At 39.1% G+C, this 17750-nt stretch overlaps 1 protein-coding gene across 2 annotated transcripts in view; it reads left to right on the forward strand.

The window, feature by feature from the left end:
* The window catches only part of prickle2b (prickle homolog 2b), a 73481-nt gene that overhangs the window by 33061 nt on the left and 22670 nt on the right, over positions 1-17750 (forward strand). Inside the window, exon 1 of one of the 2 annotated variants that reach the window (XM_057362126.1) lies at positions 1378-1598. The exons of the other annotated variant lie outside the window; for it this stretch is intronic. The gene's annotated coding sequence lies outside the window, so the exon portion shown is untranslated. Of the gene's footprint in view, positions 1-1377; positions 1599-17750 lie in introns of those variants that run through there. 2 annotated transcript variants of the gene reach the window in all.

Below are 17750 nucleotides of genomic sequence, written 5' to 3' on the forward strand. Positions count from 1 at the left end.
GAGAGTCTGAGGCGGCACGACATTTGACGGGGCGGCCGCCTCCAATTTCTCTATGCAGGAAAAACCCTGGCCTATTACTGAAGTACCAAACGCAAGTAGAACATTTGTTTACATCTATTGGCATATCACATTAATCTGCAATATCTGTGCGATGTTTAAATACATTTAAAGTGATTCAAACAAACTGCAATAAACGTATCATGGCTGATTGTAAATTTATTTACTTGGACTTTGCTTCAAATCTTCATGAAATCAATCAAGATATCTATGAGCTAGTGTGCTCTATAACATTGACAAAATTCGCATTGAGAAGATATAAGCTCTTAAAGTCATAAAATATGTCAATAGGAATCATGTTTTAATTACATCTGGACTTCATCTTATCATCAGATTCCAGGTTGTGAGTAAACTCAACACTATTGGCTGTTTTCAAAGAGGAAGGAGACACTCAATATGTCCTGCCCCAACATCCTGTTTTAGTGGAAATTGTTAACACATCAGACAAAGTTAGCATTTTAGGTCTTTAAAAATAAGGGTATCGGTTAAACCAAGGATTTAAATGGGTGATTCCAGCGTTATGGATGTGACATTTTCATTCAAAACTTGAAATATAAATTCTCAGAGAATGTATTTATAACCAATATATTGAACCATCTGTTTATATTTTACTTAAACTTGAGAATAGAGATCAGACATCAGAAAAATATCAGTCTATGCATAAGTTTTCTGTTTTAAAAGATCGAAAAATTCATGCGTTATGGATGTGACACGTTTTTGAGAGACAACATGCTTTGTAGGATTTCTGAGAATTAAAATGTGCAAACCAGAAGCAATAAAACCCAACAAATGGAGAAGGGATGGCTTTTCTAGAATATAAAACCGTTACTATTTTATTTTTCATGTGCGCGTTTATAAGGAATATGGACCGTAATGGATGTGACAATTTCGTTATCGATGTGACAATTCACTTTCCTGACTATGGAAAACTAAAAACGTCAACTTCAAGAGGAATTTAAATCACAAAATATTGACATCTGACCTGTATATCAGTATGGTGAAAACCTTTGGTGTTTTTCCTCTTAAGGTTGACATTTGCATGCAATTGTCCAAATGTAAATGGATTTTATTTCACCTTTGAAAATGCATCAGGCTTTTAGCACGTTTCTTTTAGCTGAGAGGTGATTTTAATCAGCTGGACTGCTGAGCTGTGATTGGCAGAGAGATTGATGACTCATGATGGGAGTGGAGGCTGCTGAGAGGCAATTTTAAGAAAGTCTGAGGAAATAGATTTGACTCTCAGTACTACATATACATTTAAATCTCTCTCTCTATTTTTTCTCCTTTCCTCATTGCTCCCTTCCGTCAGCTCTATTAATGGCTCTGCCACACTTCGTGAAGAGTAAAGAGCCACAATTATCTCCTCACTTTTATCTTTCTGTTTCGGCTTCTTCTCTGTGCTCTTGAATTTATTACACTTTTCCAGTTGAGGAGGCTTTGGGAGGTTGTACTCAGATCTGTCATTCAGAACGAAACTATTATTTTATTAAGGTGTGTGACTTTTAAACACTTCTGAGATACCCAGCGACAGAAGAGAATTGGTAAGTACTTTATGTACATTCTTTGGATTGTGGTTTTGTGTGTTATTGTGTATTGTTGACTTTTTGCGCAACACTTATTGTGGTCAACGTAGCTAACCTGACATACATATGGTGAATTTTTTGTTCCAAGTTCTATCAATTTTTTGTGTAGTTTCTCCAGACTTGGTTTTGAAATGGTATATTTTTGTTGTTGTCATATTGCAAGCAAATGTATCTTGAATGCAATCTATACAGACGGTTTTTCAGAAGATATTCAGAGAGAAACAACACGCAAAAGGTTAGAACTAGAGGAATCCACAGCCCTTCTGTCATCTCAGCTGTTGTGTTTCAAACAGACAGACAGCACACACATCTTAAAGTATCTCACAGCTGTGCGACATGCCTCTCGCTCTATTTTTAACCTACAGTATGCTGTTTTTCATTGATCTAGTAATGGTTGGCCAAACCAGCATATAGCGTTTAGTTCCATAGCATCGGGATTTTTATCACTGTACACATATTTCAGCTTTTGTTGCGAGATCTTTGAAGTTCAGGGTCACTGTAAGTCTGTGTTCAAAGACAGGATATTGGCAATATATTTTGTTATGGCGTAGTGTTGAAAGAATTTATCTCTGTTGTGCATCTGGATGGGACTGTAAATCGTGACTGCGCATTCCACAAGGACATGTTCGCGTCTTTATTAATGGCGCTCCTGTGTGAACGATTGTGGCCCATCCTGCATTTAAGACAGATTTTATGTGACACCCCGTGGTATCTCGCACACGCCCAGTGTGGCTTTTCCTGTCGCAAGTACACACACACACCAACTAAAGCACCATAGACAGATACATCATTCTGACTGTACCACCCACAACATTTCTGCACATAGAATAGAAAAATCTGAATTGAGATTGAATGGAGCAAAGGGAGGCTTCTGCTCACATCTCCTGCTTCCCAGATATTTCTCCTGAGAAAAAACAACCCAAGTTATGCACAGTTTGTCTTCACAAAAGTTACTTAACAACGTTTCAAGTTGTGTCCAGATTTGCCAGGCTTTTAGAGATATGAATTTTAACTCATTTAACTCTCTCCAGATTCTTCCAAGACCAAATTACCTGATTTGTCAGTCCACATTAAAGGAACAGTTGAAACTTCTGTCATGAATTACTCACTCTCTAGTTGTTCCAAACCTGTATTCATTTCTTTGTTTGGTTGAACACAGAGAAAGAGTTTTGGACGAATGCTTGTAACCAAATAGTTCTTGGACCCCATTGACTACCATAGCAGGAAAAAAAGGGTAGTCAAAAGAGACCCAGAACTGTTTGCTGTCCTACATTCTTCAAAATATCTTCTTTTGTGTTCAACAAAACAAAGAAATGTATAAAGCCATCTTGTCCCACTATGGTAGTCAATGGGGTCCAAGAACTGTTTGGTGACAAGCATTCTTTCAAATATTGTTCTCTGTGTTCATCAGAAGACATTTATACAGATTTGGAACAACTCAAAGGTGAGTAAATGATAACAGAATGTTTTTTTGGGTGGACCATCCCTTTAAATTTTTAGCTCCGTTTTGTTTTAGTGCCTCATTTCTATATAATCTAATATCTAAAATGTGTTCCTGCAAAGAGTTTTAATTCAGCATCTGTTTTTAAAGTTAATACTTAACAAATACATCTGAAAGAGCTTTGAAAGAGCAATGAAGTTGTCCTCTGGGTGTCTTTTTCTCCACCGTCTCTCACACTTTCCTATCTTTATCTCTTTCTTCCTCTCTGGTTCTTTTTCCATCTGTGTCCTCTGTGGTGCTAACAGAATTAGTGAACACAGTAGATAAACACACTAGCCAGTTTAAGAAGTGTCCAGTCATACTTGGGGAACACTGATTATGGTGAGGGTGTAGATAGAAAAGGAATGTTGAGAGGTGGAGAAACGGGAACAGAACTCTCAGTCTACTTCTGTGGACACAGAAAGCTGTGAATGTCACCATTGATTTTTTTTAGGGTGCCCCCTACACATCACACATCTACAGTCTTTCCCTTCTCCTGCTGCTCGCTCTGTTTCCTGCTTTCACAGTCACAACCAATCAAAACTCAGCGTGCAGTGCTCCAGGAGATCCGAGTTCGTCACCCAGACGGTATTCTAGACATGGACCAATGATTCATAATGGCGCTCTTTAGTATTTTATATGAACATAAACACACACTTTATTAAACCCTTGTTAAACAGAGGGTCGTGAACCTTCCTCACAAGGTCCTTTCAGATTCAGTTACCCTTCAACCACACAACCTACTTCCACAATCTCATCCACAAGTAATATTTTAACAAATTTGCCAGTTTTGACGATTCACAAGCAGGGAGCATTTCTCATTGTTTAGTTTTTTTACTACAAAACATGCATTAAAGGTGCTGTTTGTAATTTTTTTGGAGGATCTACTGACAAAAATGCAATATAATATATACAGTATAACTATGTCTTCAGAGGTGTATAAAAACCTTACATAATGAAGTATGTTTTTATTACCTTAGAATGAGCTATATATCGATATACACCGTGGGTCCCCTTGCATGGAATTCGCCATGTTATACAGTAGCTCTAAACAGACAAACTGGTCTGCAGAGTGCGTTTCATAAATGCATCCCCTTCTGCAAATAAACGAAAACATGATGACATCTTAGCCCTGTGTCGGCCTCCGTAGTGCTTCGAAAGGGAGGGGTGGAGTGGGCCGTTGGTTGCAATTCAAAACCTCACCACTAGATGCCGCTAAATTTCACACAAAGGACCTTAGAAATCTTTAGTTTAAAAGGCATTTATATAGTTTCTGTGTCATTTACAATACTAAATGGAATAGTAGAAATGATGACTGGTTCCAAACTGGTTAGTTTAACATACAAGACGTTACAACAACTGTTAACAAAAATAATCCTGCGATCCTTCTAAAACCTTGTATCTCCATATATGGATATATTTTTTTATATTATAAATCATTATTATTAGTCACCCTTTACATTTGTCACTTGGTTTTGCAAATATCTAACCAATAAAACATACTGTTAATATAACATAAGTGTTTTTTCTATTCCTTGAAAAACTTTTGGACATCTGAGGTTTCAGAAGGACAATGACGATAATACACTTTTGCTGCAATATAAGTTTTTCTCTCCTGCATCCCCATGCGTTCACTCTATTGTTCTTCTCGATTGTGTGGCATGAATCGATGTCTTTGTTTACAGTGGCTAAATTTATACTAAGTGAAAAAAGATTGCTCATCATGTTTTCTGCGCAGTGACGCAAAAGCACAACATGCTTCCCCAGGCAAGACAGAGGTGTTTTATAAAAGGAACAAATTTGAATCACATCCTCTATTGTCTAGGTGACAACGATATCAGATTGCGGCATGTTGCGACACCCCCCTTCCCCCTTTATGAGTGAGGCAGGGAGCCAAACAAACCAGACTGCTACTCAGCACTCCCTACACTTGCCTCCTAACGCCCCTGGTCAGGGAGCTGCTATTCTAAGGAGCTGTCAGTCAAACACAAGTGCTTCTGTCCATCGACTGAGAGTGAGAAAAAGATAAAGAGGAAATGCCAGAGAGAGATTGAAGGGCAGAGGCACAGAGAGAGGATGAGATTAGGAGGTAGAGTAGGTAAGGGTGATGACAGGGAAGGAAAAGGAAGAAAAAAATGAATGAAGGGAGGATAGAAGGAAGTAAAAGCTTTCTTCTTTGATTTATCACCATAATCTCTTTTAGTTCAGTCATTTAGTTGTTAGTTGTTGGATCACTGATCACTTTTGTTCTACACTCTGAATTTAATTCTGTATATGGGCGGTTTCCCAGACAGAATTAGCTTAAAACAGGACTAGGCCTTGGTTACATTAGGATATTTAAGTTGTGTTAAAAACATACTTTACAAAAAAAAAACATTACTGTGTGGATCTTGAGACAAAATAACCGCCCTGATATATTTTAAGATATATTAAGCTGTTTTCGCTTAAGATGCCTCGAACATTTCAGTTTTACTTTCTTTGTGCACACATTTGGTCCCCACAGGGTAGGCAAATTATGACGCATCAACTATTGTTCACCATAAAACGTTGCATGTTTTTTGAACAGACGGCACGTGCTTTATTTTTCTGTACGATAGATGCCGATAAATTTCCATTAGAATCAATCTGAGGAGACAAACCCAATTACACCTTTTTCATAGAGAGCAATTAGTCATCAAAGCGAAGCTGCACGTCTCCAAACAAAGGGGCTTTTGGGTATGGACGCTTGTATTGCAGAATCACAAAAAAGCTCTTTTAAACTAGAGGAGAATGAATCTGAGCTGTTTTTAAAATGGTGTCATGCCAAGCTGAGTTATAAGATTTACTCACTTAATGTGCATTTACTGTCTATTTGGTACTTGATGGGACCAAATGTTGGGGATTTGGGGGCACACGCCCACAAATGCAAGCATGTGTGATTGCAGAACATTTAATGTAGAGTTTGTGCCTCATGGAAACTTTGACGGCCGCTTCCAGCCAGATCATATATGGTTCTTGGAAACATGGCGGTTATTATCGCTTAGCATGGAGCCGTCTGTGATTATTGATGACACAGACTAATTAGGATCATAGATCATCTCCCAGACATTGACATGACCACTAAAGTCAAAGGTCACATGATTTTGCCTGATGTCATATGTCATGTGTCAAGTTAAAGTGAGTTAACCCTAAAGGCATGTGCATATGTGATGGCTGATTTGTCATACGTGCACTTCCGTGCATGAATTTAAAATGGAATTTTGAAGGTTACCTATCTATCATCAATTGTCTCTTCAGGTTCTTGTGGGTGCTTTGTGAACCTGACCCTCTTAATCTTTGGAAAAATGCGCGTGTGAATTCTGGTTCTAAAGCTCATCGCCGCCGGCGGTTAAATGAATGTGATACCGCTGAGACAGACGGACCGTGAGAGACTGAGTAGAAAGACTGGCCCGCATGACAAACTAGAGCTTTAATGGAGAAAGACTTGTGGTACCAATATTGTGCATGTAGTAGCTGCAATGAATTTTATTTAAAAACCTTAAGGTCGCTGACTAACATGAAGCCAAGAGGCTCTTTTTGTTACTGACGACAATAAACGGTTAGTATGGTGAGTCATGTCGCTTTCATGTGTGCGTATAATTTTGATCGATTTGATCTCAGACTACTTAAATATGACAAGCAATGCCGTGACTCAGTCAAAGACGTAAGAACTATGGGTATTTTAGTCCAAAACCGATGACATCACCAACCACCCACATTCTAGTTTCACCTGGGGCTGTTGGCGCTGGTATAGCATCAACATAAACAACGCCTGTTCTATGTAAATGATGCTTTGGTTGATGCCTTATTCACAAGCGAGTGCTGTTGTGCAGTCGGCAAATAGAAATGTGAAGCGTTGCTTGATCGAAAAGTGGAGAAGAACATTATAATCCAGACAGGAGGTGCAGATTCAGGTTGTCGATGATTCAGGTGCATCAACAGTCCAAGTGAGGTATGACACATTGTACATACAACATGAACTTCAACTCTCGATGTCAATATGAATAAATTGCAATGCATTGAGTGATGGTATATCGAAGAAAGGTGGTGGTTTTGAGCTAGCAATGCTGAGAATCAGCTTGAAAAAAGGGTTTAGGGTCTGGGGGCGCAGTTTGTGAAGCGCCCTCAAGAGACGAGAGAAAAAGTAAAGATGACACATGGATGGATTTCAAAAAGATTAAGATGGAGAGTTTGAGTCAGAAGGTCTAAGGGAGAAAAAGGGGAATGTCTAAACGGAACGAGGGAATAAAGAAGGTGCCGTTACAGTCCCTGAGATGATAAATGAGTGTGTTATGAAGTATCCATCCCCCTCTTCTTCTTTCCGCTTTTTCTCTTTCTCCCACCCTCTCTCGCGCTTTCTTTTCAGTTATTTCTGTTGCAAGCTGCTCAAAACCACAGCCTTGGCAGCGGACATGCTACTTCATCACATCGCACCACGCATGATCAGTGGACCTCATCTATCCACACACACACATAGACATTTTGCAGCACAAAATGGCAAACAAGCCCCCGAGGTTGACTTTCAACAAGTCATGTCTGACAGGTGTGATCTTTAGGGTGCGCTCTTGATATTATAACATGCGTTAAGGTTGAATGTAAAAGATGATGATGTGGGTAAAAGGGCACATGTGTTTGTCAGGGTGCGAGAGCATTACAGGTTAATCAAACCAAACCCTTAAGATTCGGCAGAGCAACACAAAATGAAGCGAGAAGCTTCCAGACTTTGCAATAGAAAAAGCATTGCTCATTGTATACTTCTTGATCTTTCCAAATGCCCCACAACGTGTATGTGCGTGTGAAAGATGACACCGAACATGCTTGAGATACCTCTGTGTGTTTGCCAGACAACAGGCGAGATCTCCACAACGGTGTTCCTTCTGTCTACTGAGCAACATACGGGTGCGTTTTCCACCAATTTGTTGTTCGTGATGTCTTCATATTCCTGTCACAACTGGAGGCTGTTGTCCAAGTGAATGAGGAAAAATTACGGGTCTGTGTCTATGCGTGCAGAGAGCAGCATGCTTCCAAGTAATGCTAACGGCCTCTGAGAGTCCTTGAGAGAAAATGAAAAACACACATGAATGGGAAAACAAGAAACTGAGAGAAACAGCTTTGCTGAATACAAGAAAACTGTTTTGCTAAGATGGTTTGCTGGTCTTAGCTGTTTTAGGATGGTCTCCCAGCCTGCAGGCCTTTCCGTTTGACCACCTGTTAGTGGCCAAAAACCAGCAAAAGAAACCAGTTTAACCAGGTTGCTAATCTTAGAGATTAGCTAACCACCTTAGACTTGTTATGGTAGGAAATAGTTTGATTATACTTAAGCTCTTAATCTCTGTTCTGTAAACAAGAGACGTGCCAAACCAACATGTTTAGGCATCATAGGCGTGCTCCCGATCAACTTTCGTGATATGATCCAGAGTGAACAACGCTAAATACACGCGTCAACGTGGTCCAAAATGTGGGATGGGATCACACAAGCCATATTCGGAGGTACACGCATGTGACCACATTGCATTTGTAGTGTAAACACAAATCAGACAATCTCAATCAAAGCATGTACAGTAAGTGAATTTGAAGAACGGCGGTAACCATTAACTTGCGTTGGTTTTGTGTCCATTTTATAGAAGTAGACGGGTAACGCCAAAGTCATGCAGGTTTGAAATGACAAGTAAATGATGACATAATTTTCAATTTTGGGTGAACCATCCCTTTAATGGACTAAAGCCTAAAACTACAGAGCCTATAGTATACAAATCAAAACATAATGTGTCATCTATAACCATTAATTTCAACAATATTATGGCCAGCTCAAGTCCTGATCATGTTTTCTTGTGTTTGTGTGTGCGTGTGTTTATTAGCTGTAGTTCTGCAGTATTCAGGAGAGATTAAATTCACAGTGCTGGGCTTCATTCTGACAAAGCTATTCCAGCAAAGGCATCACTGGGCAATTTCATCTGATCACTGATCAAGCTTTTGTTGGCTTCCGTATGCACAGCAATATGCAAATGTCAGGTCTGTCCAGGCCTGGCACACTCTCATTCACTCCCCCAACCTGACAGTCTATCAAAAAACCACGCTCTTTGCATTTTCTCCCCCCTCCTTTTTTCCCGTTTTGTTGTTCATTTTTGAATTTCCTCTTTCGTTTGCCCCAGGGACGCAAGATCATTGACGAGTCTTTTAAAAACAAGCAAAACTGCACAACTGCTCAAAATCGATTTTCCAAATCTAGGAGGGAGAGGAGACGAAAGGAGTGGATAGAAGAGTGGAACAGAGCAGTGGTGTTATAACAGTGTCATTCTGGGGTGGGCAACTAAAGTTCACCTTTACGTAGAATTTATGGGCGTCTAAGAGTATTGTGTGCACTAAAAATGCTGGGTTGTTTAAAATCTGATATATTGATAGTCCTAATGTCATGGCAAATTTTGTGTATCCAGCAAATCAGAAAGGTCTTGGCTATAATGACAACCAGAGATGCTAAACACACACCACACACAAACAAATATGCATAAATAAAACTATGACACAACTTCCAAAACATCCCAGCCCTATAGCGATCTTCCTGTGCAACATCCCTTTCTGTTTCTCACACACACATCACACAAGCGTCAACTTCCAGTCTGTGCGTAAACGACAGACATCTGGAATAATACACGATTTCAGACGCTGTGTGCAGTGGTGTAGTCTAGTTTTTCATAGTGGGTATACTCTGATTCCCCCCCAGCCTACCCACCCGTCCCAGATCGACAACCCATGAGCACCACCACACTCACGAATGCATAGAGTACATCTCTATATGTAATCAAGAGCATTCTGTAATCAGGTTTTTTACAAGCAAGAATTCAGTAGCCAATGACAGCTGGGGGGACTTGCTGGCTTTGTTCATAACTGTTTTACTCAGCCAAGTTCAGAGTTACATTTAGCCTTAGATGGTATATGAATACAATCCCTAAAGCACAGGTTTTATTAGCTGGCAATTTTCAATGCACATATGTGATCCATGTGAAAACCCAGCTATAAAGTCATTTATTTGTGATATACTATTTCTACATAAACCCACCCTGCTAAAAATACTATTACATAAATTCTAGTGGTTTCCATTAAAATTCCATTATGGACCACAATTCTTTCTATTACAAAATAAAAAAAAATGTCCGGGCATTAATGGGTGTTCTATTGATTCCCCTCTGCATCTACTGTTTTGGGCAGGGTTCTATTATATTTTCAGCAGGGAAACCAACATAATGTAAAGAATATCCTGTTAAAGTATAATCTTTAGATTTTGACTGACCAATGTCAAAGACTTGCAGTAAATCATATTGAAATAAATGGTTAAAATCAAACTATGATGCTCGTCACTAATAACTTAGTCTAGTTTTTACATACTTGGTCACACAGTGAGTACAAGTTGCGCCTATTTTTGACATTGATGGTTAAATATAACAATTAACAGTGAACATTTGTGCAGTTTTATCAAACATCGATGTCATCAATGTAACACACTGTTGCCTGACAGGCCGTGTAGATGTAATTAAGTGGACGGGGTCTCTATAACATCACTGTGCCTGTTTCAATGCTTAAAGGTGTTGACAGGGTAGCTTGTTTGTACCAAAGTTTCTTGTATGAGTGTGTAACTTCAGAAGGCAACCGCCCCACAGATGTTGGCACTGGTTCTGGTTTTGAATCCCTACGTTTGAAAATTACACAGACCACCAATTTAGCCTCCCTCAGGCTGTTTACCTCCTCAACAGACATGAGAGCTGCTCTATAGTCTTTTCTGCCCTTGCACACAAGACTTCACAAAAAGGACTTTTTATTTTGTATTGAGGTTATACTGCTTCTTTATTAATATTATTATGAACCAAATTTCTCTGAAAACATCAAGGTGTTTATTAAGTTTAGCTTATTTTAGTTTGCCGTGCATCAAATGAGTTAAAAATAAAATACTGACACCTTTTTATAATATTGTATGACATCAGCCATCGTACCACATAGTTGATGACGGTTGTATAGGCTACATTTTTCATAAAAAATACAATTAATTTGACATTTTACATAAAAGAAAAGGCAGGCGCTCCCATTTGATTTGTTTGTTTTGATGTTCAGCTCTAGTAAAAAATGTGCTCTGTTAAAAAGCGTTTGTAAAAACACGTTTTTAATTGCATGTTTTCTTGTAAATTTACAGTATCTTTCTGTAATTTTACATTTTTAAAACCGTATTTCAAAAATGTGAAAAATCTGTTTGTAATAAAGCTCAATAAAACGGAAGGAAGGAGGCGGGAACCGGCGAACATTCAAAACATTTAATCAAAAATAAATAAACAATAAACAGCAGTAAAACAGGCCGGCAGCCCCTCACGGACGACTGCCAGCCACACGAACATAAACACATAAACAAAACTTAGCATTTCCGGGCCCGGTCCTCTCTCATCGGCAGTCCTGTCGCTCGTCCTCTTATGCTCCGGAGCTCCCCCGTGAGGCATGCGGACCGGTGCACGTACAGCTGATACTCATTATCACTCACGCCACCGGCCCCGCCTTCCTGCCCCACGGCTCTCGTCCCGCCTTCCTCGCTACACTGTTGAAAACAGTAAAATTCTGTAATTTTTTACAGTGAAGCATTTTCGCTTTCATCGGGATGGCAGACTAAAAACTTTTGACGTTTACTATGTCGCTGCAGGCATTGGAGCAAACATTTATTTTTCCCTTTTTGTCTTATTTTGATCTGAAGATGGATTGTGTTTAAAAAGATTGTGGAAAATATAAATGCATATATTTTTGCAGTTTCTTCAGCACAACCTGATCTTAAGATCCATAGCATGTAAATCCATAGCCGTTACCCTTATCATTTTTGGGATCTATTTTTACCACATGCAGTGTTTTATGGAAGATCTCTTGATCCAGTGACATCAGCACTGAGACGAAATTTACCCATTAACCCCACCCTCGAGACGCACAAGGCTTAAATCCACTTCTAAATAAATGTTTGGCACAAGTTACATCCACCTTAACCCCACCAAGAAAAGAATTGCTCCTCCCATCGAGTAGTCATGCTTCAGTAAATGAACTAGACAGCTGATGTGTCATATTTTTCCCCAAGTGTCTGTGTTTGGCTTGTAGTTAGCAAGTTGTGTGTTGAACGTTCACTCCCATAATCGCATTTAGCCTTGTAGCTTTTTTGTTGCTTGACTGAACCATTTGCAAACAATTATGTTCTTTTATTAAGCTCCACACACACACACGCACATGCTCCCTGAGGCATGGTGAGGGGCTTGTTTATTGGTAATGAAAGAGAATTTGCGCAGGCCACGTTGACAGTTTTCTGGAATCGATGTCCCTGTCTTCGTCATCTTGAGAAATCTTTTTTTCATTTGTTATCTTATTGAGACAAATCTACACAAACACTTCGCTATAACACCTAACCTGAATCTGTCACATATTCTCATTAAACTCTGATACATCTTTTCTTCTCAGAAGCACAGATTTTAAAGTGAGCACATTACATATACACATAGTATTTTAAAGATTGCGTATGACAGGCAGTTTCTGCATATTAATCTTGAGTGCCTATACAGTAGTATTGCATACGTCATATCTTCGAAGAGTATTTAGTTTGATCAAATTTATAAAAGTGAGATACAGCTGAACGATTATTTCCGGAGAAACACGAGCGGCTAGAGGTGGGACTAGTGGGGAGAGTGGGATGGAACTACAGCACGAGCAAGCAACACATCATCACATTAATCCCTTTGTGTTTTGTGCATTATGCACGTACACGCCGATTGCCAACAAAACACAGACGTATGACTTAGTTTGACTTGCCGCGTGCAGTTCATATCCGGCATCTTTTAGCAGTGGGACCGCGCCATCTATCAGTTTCAAACTATCTCCTAATCCAGCGTTATATCCACCGTTTATATAACATCCATCACTGAAATGCCGTGAACAAACAGACACACCTAAACTTCACTATCGCAAGAGTAACGAGCTGCGCAGATAACCTTGATGGTAAGCGGGTCACGCTCGTCAGTTGGCTCGTGGGCGGGCTCTTTTGCCTTCATCTTGCTTTTGGCCAATAAAAGGAATAGGATCATGAGGACACAGGGATCCAGAATTAGAAAAAAACTTTCCGAAACAAGTTGGAGTGCTGGGGAGTGTATCGAGCACAGAAATACTAAATCATCTGTCCAACTCGTTTTTTTAACAAGTTGACAATGTTAAGCATGAGAAGCCAGCACGTTTAACAGTGTATAGAAGTCAGAATGCATGACATAGCATGATAGCTCCGCTAAAACATTGGTCATCTTTTCATTCCCAGTAGACTTTGTGGAAATGAGAAGAAATTCAGAAGAATTTTGATGCTGCTTTTTATATAATAAAAGTTAACTATAATCTCTGTCAACTATGTAACATTGAAACATGAAAATTGGATTTGGACATGGACCTTCGTACATGAAGGTATAATTACAGGATTTTGATTTTTAATGACGTGTCACTTAAGTGATTATTCTTTATCCAAGTGTCTGTGTTTTACCAGTTTAACCAACCCTATGTTCTCTTCACAAGAATTACGATTTTGAGATTTTAAGAAAGCTTTATTTATCGTGATGATGCCTGTCATTAGTGGGCTGCTGTCATGTTTCATCTCTGCAGCTGAGTGTGTGACAAAGTGGCAACAGTCTTAGTCATAGGATGTTGGCACAATTTCCCCTTCAAACAACTTAAGATTGTACATTGTAGATCCTTAGCAATGGCCACAAAGAATTTTTGAGAAAGCTGGTATCAGATGAGCAGGAGGGAGGGTTGAGACCCGAAGTGAGTCATCCTGTCAGGAATAATGTCATCGCTAGGCAATTAGAGGCAGCTTTCTACAAAACTCTGAGAGAAAATGTAAAGGACATGAAAATGAATCACAGTTTGATTGTTTTCTCCAATATCAGGTGTCAAGCTGAAACGGCAGTTTTGCATTTTGGCTTTTTGTGTGTCTGACTTTTTGTCTTTTTTACATTTCTGACTTAAACTGAATTCCACTTTAACAAGAAATTTTGGCTCAGTTTGTATTAGCTGTCAATTTAATATATTCATTCATTACAATTAATTATATTATAAAATAACACCAAGTCAATTAGTAAGGAATCATTTACGCATGTAAGTAACGAATTAGTAAGTTATTACTGAGGCAGGATGTGTTGAGTTAAAAAAACAGCTGCGTGAAATAAACAACGTTTTGATTTCCAAAGCCAGTATTGTGATGTCATCTTGCACTATAATCTTTACAATTTATTATATTAATTTTTAAAATGAATCTTTAAAGTATCTTCATTTTTATCTATGCTATAAGTTCAATAAATGGCATAGCATGTTATTATTATTTTTTGACTGACATACTTTCTTTAAATCTTTGAAGTACACTTGTGAGCTATCTATAAGCTTCCTTTTGTAGACGTAGGTTAAAATAATTCCCATATTTGTTATGTAGAAACAGGACCAGGTTTTCCTCTCTTGGAGCATGTTTATGTGTATCCACTCTGATGGGTTTTCAAGTTGAAGAGCTGTTTTTATTTGTGTGCAAGTGTGTGTGCTTTTGTGGCCGACACAGGATCTCTAAAGTTTACCAAGGTCACCAGCTTTGGTGTGTCAAATTCCTCAAGTGGCCTCTAAAACAGATCTCCGTGGTGGAGACTCCCATGTGACTGATCTTCCCATGAACTCCCTCTGTTCTTATCTCAACGACATCTCTTAGACGGCACGTTTATCTGCTTGCAGACTAAAAGATGAAACTTGGGAGAAAATAAAGGTGAACAAATAAAAACTTGAGATGCTAGCAAAGATTTGCACCAAGAGGCTGTAAAATGGACCAGATGGTGGAGTTCATACTTTGTTCGCACTCCCACACACAGAATCCTGTGAGGAAGAGAAACTGCTTACTAGCGTCATTTCAAATCTGTGAGTGTTACATATTTATTTCATTGCCTCTGCGTCGCATAATATGAAATGCAGGTCTGCTGGATCATTTAGAGATGGCCCAGTCATCTTGTTTGGTGTATATGAGGCTGAAAAAAATATTGTTGATATGTTTGACAAGCTCCAATCATTTGAAAGTTTGGAAGTTCAAAACTTGTAACATCTCAGATTTAAAACATATCGGAATGGGAAAACTCCCCAACAGTGTCCGTTTCTCAATATGCGTTCTTTAGTGGTCTTTTGTGTCCTCGTGTTCTCGCTCTACGTCCTCAATAACCGTCAAAGGCCGTTCCAATACTCAAGTGTTCTTGATACCAAGGATGCATCGAATGCAGTCTTTCGCGCATACGGAAACTGCTTGAAGTCCCAGAAGTCACTGCGGCACGTCCATCCAAGTTTGTTTTTCTGAGGCTGCCTCGCAAGACCCGTCTCCACGAGAACATAAGTCCGTTCTTTGCCTTCTTGGAATTGAGAAACGGCCACTGTTCTTTGTTATACTACGGTCTGTTTGTGTATTTTATCTGAGATGCACTACATATGTGTCCCGAGGGACTCACCAGAGAAGCTGTGGCTCAGTTAAATTATAGTATAAACAGATCAATAATATGATCAAGAACAGCTGTGGGTCTGTTGATGTCACCACAGCAATGACTAGTATGCACAAGTTATACTGTTATATAGCCTCTAATGCAAATCATGCTAAATGGGTCACAACATGTCAAGGCATTGACATGCACACATCTCTCTTGTGCTGAATTACTGACCTCCGTGTCTGTCCTGAGGCTAGTGATTGCATGGTAAGCATGATGTAACCAGACACAGTGCCCTTTTCTCTTTCACTTTGGCTCACACGTTCTCTCAACACGCCATCTTAAAGCTTGCCACTCTGGCATTGAATTTGAACACTTTTAATTGTATGTTTTTACGAGTTCACACACAGGGCATGATTGCATAAAACAGAGACTGTGAGGTACTGAAATGAGACAATTATGTCATATCCTCCGACTTATTACGCCCCGGAGGAAAGTGGTTCAGTCATGTTGGAAAACGAATAACCACGAGGGATGACAGATGCAGCGGATTGGCAGATCGGTCTCTCTGCACCAGCCGCGAATGAGAATGTAGAGCGATTTCAAATTCAAGCCACGAGCTAAACCGTTTTAACATTTTAATCAGTAATTAACATCAAGTCAGGGATCCGTTGGGAGGCAGACAAACTGGGTTGAATATTTCATTATGCTAAATGACATTGTTGTTCATTTGGTTTAAAATGATTTCTATTTACTAAAATCATCAGAATATGTTCAAGAGGTGGGGGAAATCAATATGTAATAGTTTTACAATATTACTCGAGACACTGGATTGATGTTGTCACCATTAAAGGATTAAAGGAAAATTCTGTCATGAATCACCCCCCAAGCCCCCCCCCCGGCCAAGTTGTTACAAACGTGTTTAAATTTCACTAATAAACATTTTTTGAAAAATTTTAGCAACTGACACATCAAGGACAGGCATAGGTGCCCTAGAACTGCTTGCTACCCTAAATTCTTCAAAATATCTATATCTATAATATATATATATATATATATATATATATATATAATAATTTTACCTTCTATGGTAGTCAATGATGTCCTAGAAATGTCAGTTGCTAACATTTTTCTAAATATCTTTCTTTGTGTTCAACAAAACAAAGAATGTATACAGGTTTGGAACAACTTGAGGCTGAGTAAATGATGACAGAATTTTCATTTTTGGTATCCCTTTAAATGATATTGTTGTTATATTTTTATATCTTTATTAGAATTTTTAGAATAAAGGAAAACGACTCCCTTCAATTATTTCTATTCACCCGAATTCCAAACTCGGAATACGATAAGATTTTAACTGTGCAATGCACCAAATCCACTGAGGATAAATGTGAAACCATTAAAAAATTCATCAGTAACTGCATGAAAAATAAAGAATCATGAAATCATGTCATGGCTGACTCCGATATTATATCACATTGCAAAGGCCTTCAGTTATCCCCCCACTTCATGTTCAAGCTCGGTCGCACTCAACATATCGAGACATTCCCTACAATGTTCCATTAAATTTGCCTGTTAGATTTCAGTGTCATAAACAGCTCTTTTTTCCAAGTGAAAGCATCTCTAGTGCTATTTATGGCCATTGTACACCCACATGCTGAGGGGTTTAAGAAACGGCTCTGATTTGGCAATGTCGAATTACAGCCTACCTTCTCTTACAGGCGTCCATGAAGGCAAATGTGAGTTATTTAGGATTTCTGCAACTTTCACCCGGCAATTAACAGGGATAGAAAATAGCTCAGAAAAACCAGGTGTGCCACGTCAATGTGCGTGTGCGTGTGTGTGAGTGAAAATTGGGGTTTTTTCATGTCTCCTAGATCACTGTGCTCTTTACATGTATTACAGTATCTTGCTAGAGTCTGGGCATAGCTGTCTTGGATCTCACAGCCATCCCAGAATAATCTCCACATTTAATCACTGGCAGCCTGTGGACTGCGGAGATTTGGAATAGCTCCAGTCGGTGCCATTGGGTGGCATAGGGCTGTTTTCCATATGTGGATCAGATTTAGGCTGACAATTCCCACAGTGTTTCACATTGTGTCTTTTTTCCCTACCTAGTAA

The sequence above is a fragment of the Triplophysa rosa genome, linkage group LG20, assembly GCF_024868665.1.
Source record: "Triplophysa rosa linkage group LG20, Trosa_1v2, whole genome shotgun sequence".
Lineage (NCBI taxonomy): Eukaryota > Metazoa > Chordata > Actinopteri > Cypriniformes > Nemacheilidae > Triplophysa > Triplophysa rosa.